The sequence below is a fragment of the Alosa sapidissima genome, chromosome 1, assembly GCF_018492685.1.
Source record: "Alosa sapidissima isolate fAloSap1 chromosome 1, fAloSap1.pri, whole genome shotgun sequence".
In the NCBI taxonomy this organism is placed as follows: domain Eukaryota; kingdom Metazoa; phylum Chordata; class Actinopteri; order Clupeiformes; family Clupeidae; genus Alosa; species Alosa sapidissima.
The window spans coordinates 19,941,050-19,944,839 of record NC_055957.1 but is presented as its reverse complement, the minus strand read 5'-3'; the positions used below and the strand labels follow the sequence as shown (position 1 = coordinate 19,944,839).

Sequence of the window (3,790 nt, the reverse complement as noted above, 5' to 3'; positions counted from 1 at the left end):
TTATTAGTGACAACGGGAGCAGGCCAACGCACGCCACCTAATTGTGTCCGAGGAGGACGACACCAACGAGAGGACAAGGACAAGGAGAGGACTGGTCGATAAGAATATGAAGAATGAGTGAAAAAAATAACAGAGGGAAATGAGGGAGGGAGAGAAGGGTCTGTCCAGCCCAAAGGCACAGGTCAGTTTGTGTGTGTTGTGTGTCATTCTGTGTGTGGGTGTATGTCTTAAGCCTCTAGGCTTTCCAAAATAATGCAAAAAGCTGCTTGCTGCTTCACTAGCAACTATAACGGTACATGCACACTATGCTGTTTTCATCTCAAAATGTCGTTTACTTTTAAATATGTTCTCTGTCCACAAACGCACATACCAATTTCCGCATATTGTCTGCACGGGACACCTTGTCAGTTTGTCTGTTATTCGCATATCTCTGGAAACTTGGCAGGTGTCTTGCTATGGGCACAAGTACAGTAAGTGCAGTGCATGGTTAATACTGGTATTCAGACTGCAAGGACCCTAATTGAAACGAGCGATAAATGGTCCCGAATTTAAGGACGTTTCAGAATGCCACACAGGATTTCTACAGGAATAGCATGTTTGAACGGGCACTGCACTAGAATAACAAAAGGCAAACACATTTGATTGCAATACCACTGATACATTGGTAAGTTGTGATTACCTTTACATCCTGCTGGTGACCCCAGTCTTGGATGATAAACAGTCTGCCGTCCACCACTACAGTACTTCTTTACAGCATCTGTAGGTCTAAGGACGTTTCCAAGTAGGTACTACTTAGGTCAGTGGTTCTTAACTGGTCTGCCTTTGGGACCCACAATTTCACATGTTCATCAAGTTGCAACCCATATTTTTTTAGCGTTCAAGACAACAAATATGGTGAGCTACATGTTAAGACACGCAAAGTGCCCGTAGGCCTATTTGTTTGGAACATGCTGATGTTTGGTATTACATTTGTGAAGTCTTCAACTCCTGATGTCACCTTTCAAAGTAGGCTACTCGACAGGTTTTTTTTTGACAGGGGTGCTTAGTTTCCATGTCACATTCATGTTCTCATGTGCCAGCAATTCACTGCATACCACACTCTAGGATTTCTGTCCCATTTTGTCCTCAATTTAAGTGAATCCATATCCTACTTCAAATATTCAGGGTCATAGCTTGTGTTTACCGCTAAAATGATGTCTAACATGACCCGTCACATAAACATTGTCTATCTATGTCCATGACAATGACTGACATACGAATAAAGTCTATCAAAATAAAGGTCCAATGTTAGATCTGATAATGTAGCATTTTTAAATAAGCGATTTCTTCTTTTTTAACACAAGCTCCGCGACACACCGAGAACGTTTCCGCGACCCACTTTTGGGTCCCGACCCACCAGTTAAGAAACACTGACTTAGGTTATGCTGCATTTGGGAAACTGTCCAAAAATGCAGGACAATCTGTTAAATGGATTTTACAACCTACTTAGGCTTATGATGCCTTTAGGAAGCGGGTCCCAAAACAGAAGTATCCAGCTGCCAGCACCTGCCAATGAGCAAGGCTGTCAAAACTATACATCTACTGAATGTGTACGTCTATGGTATGTGCATGTCTTAACAAGGCTTCTGGGCATCCTAATGAGGAAACGGCCAGTAACTTACAGCAGGTGCGGAGCTTAAGGACACAGAGAGGACAACTACCACCACAGAAATCCAAGAAACCCCCAAGCAATGCCCATCACAGAGTGAAAACACTCCAAAACTCTGCAGACACTATAAAAACACGAGGACGTTTCTTAGACACTGGAGACGCTGGCCTATGAAACTCCTCGCGCTGGTGAAACAAGAAAGCTATTCTGTTTCTAAATAATTTCACAGTGATTTTGGCAAGGCACAGCATCATTTTATTAGGCACCGGCAGCAGTAAATGGGGTCTAATGATGCCCCAGAGGGAGAGAGACAAAGAGAGAAAATGATACAGGTACCAGTGTAACAGAGAGATGCTCCTTTTCCTGCTGAGAAGGCCAGAGAGGAAAGTAGGGCTTTGGGAGGAAAGGAGAGTAAGGCAGAGAGAAACAAGAGAGAGAGAGAGAGCACAGAGAGAGAGAGAGAGAGAGAGAGACAGAGAGAGAGAGAGAGCACAGAGGAGGGGAAGAGATGGAAAAGGAAGGTGTGTAAAGATAGAAAGCGAGTACAGTGGGGGTAGTTGCCAAAAGAGTAACAGAGAGAGAAAGAGAGAGATCCCCAGGGCAAGAGAGAGGCTGTGTGCGTGTGTGTGTGTGTGCGTATGTGTGTGTGTGTGTGTGTGCGTGCGTGCATGCATGCAGGCTTCACCTGCTCCGTCTGAGTCTCCCCACAGCTGATCGGTCAGCTCTGCCTCAATCATGGCCATGCTGCTGGTGCTGCTGGTGCGGTGCTCCACCTGTCCGGGCTGGAGCTGGGGCTGGGGCTGGAGCTGGGGCTGGGGCTGGAGCTGGGGCTGGAGCTGGAGCTGGAGCTGGGGCTGGAGCTGGGGCTGGAGCTGGAGCTGGAGCTGGGGCTGGGGCTGGAGCTGGGGGTTTTCCCACCTTCCTTCCTTCCTTCCTGCCGCTGCTGTGAGCTCGAGCCTCTGCTGCCCTCTCCCTGCGGCCACGCTTCCCTGCTATTCCCACTGCGGCGCTCCCTAAACACTCGTCCCGCTCGCAGCGCTCAGGAGCAGCGCATGGAAACCGTCCTCAGGAAACTACTGGAGAGAGACAGAGCAAGAGAGAAGGAAGGAGGGAGGGGGTGTTCGAGAGTGAGAGATGAAGGGAGGGGGGAGAGTGGGAGGGATGGAGGGAGAGAGAGAGAGAGAGAGAGGGAGGGAGAGATTAGGGCACAGAAGTCATGAGGGGAGGGAGGACGTAGAAGAGAGGAAGAGAGAGAGGGAGGGAGAAAGATAAAAAGAAGGTAGAAGCAGCAGGTAAGGCACAGAGGATTGATGTTATGTACACTGTACGGCTCTATCCATCAATCTGAGCTGTCAGCTCCAACACCGGTGTCCCCATGCAGCGCTGCACTCACACCCACACAGCCCCAGGGCTCTAGCCTTCCTCCTTCCTCCTCTCACTCTCTCTCTCTCTCTCTCTCTCTCTCTCTCTCTCTCTCTCTCTCTCTCTCTCATCACATCACAATGACTTCCGTGTTCTATCTTTTTCATTCTCGCTCTCTTTCGTTATCTTTCCATTCCTCTGCTTCTTTCTTTTTTTTTCTCTACTGTACGTTGCCCTCTCTCCCCCTCTCTCTCTCTCTCTCTCTCCCTCACTGTCACTCCGTCCTCTCCCTTTATCGGAGTAATTAAGTAAACACTGCTTTGAGCTGGGGATGTGTTTATGTGGACAAACAGCTAACACTGCCTGCATGACAGGAGAAAACTGCAGCCCCAGCAAGAGGTGTGTGTGTGTGTGTGTGTGTGTGACGATAAGAGCACAGAGGAGATGAAAGAACTGAAAGAACAGCCATGCTAAGGAAGGAGAAGTGTGTGACACAGGCAGAAGGGAGAGACAGAGAGAGAGAATGATATATATAGAGAGGGGGATATTACGAAATTGAGATGGAAACAGAAAAGAGTTTGAGACAAACTGCAAGAGGTTATATAGGCTATACAATGGTTACAGAGCCACTGTTGACTGCAGCACTGGGCCAGTGGAGATGCCAAGGGACTGAGACGCATGAGAGTATGAGAGAGAAAACGAGGGAAACTGATATTACACATTTAAAAAGATGACTGAGGATAAACAAAAAAGTATTGAAAAGACACGTGGATGGGTGTT

The 3,790-nt window shown here is 47.7% G+C and overlaps 1 long non-coding RNA gene across 1 annotated transcript in view; it reads right to left on the bottom strand.

Annotated features, from left to right (window-relative positions):
• Positions 1–2,537: 2,537 nt before the first annotated feature.
• LOC121715165 overlaps positions 2,538–3,790 on the bottom strand; it is a 95,714-nt gene continuing 94,461 nt past the window's right edge. The window contains exon 3 of the long non-coding RNA XR_006033540.1: positions 2,538–2,724. This is a non-coding gene — a long non-coding RNA (uncharacterized LOC121715165). The remainder of the gene's footprint in view (positions 2,725–3,790) is intronic.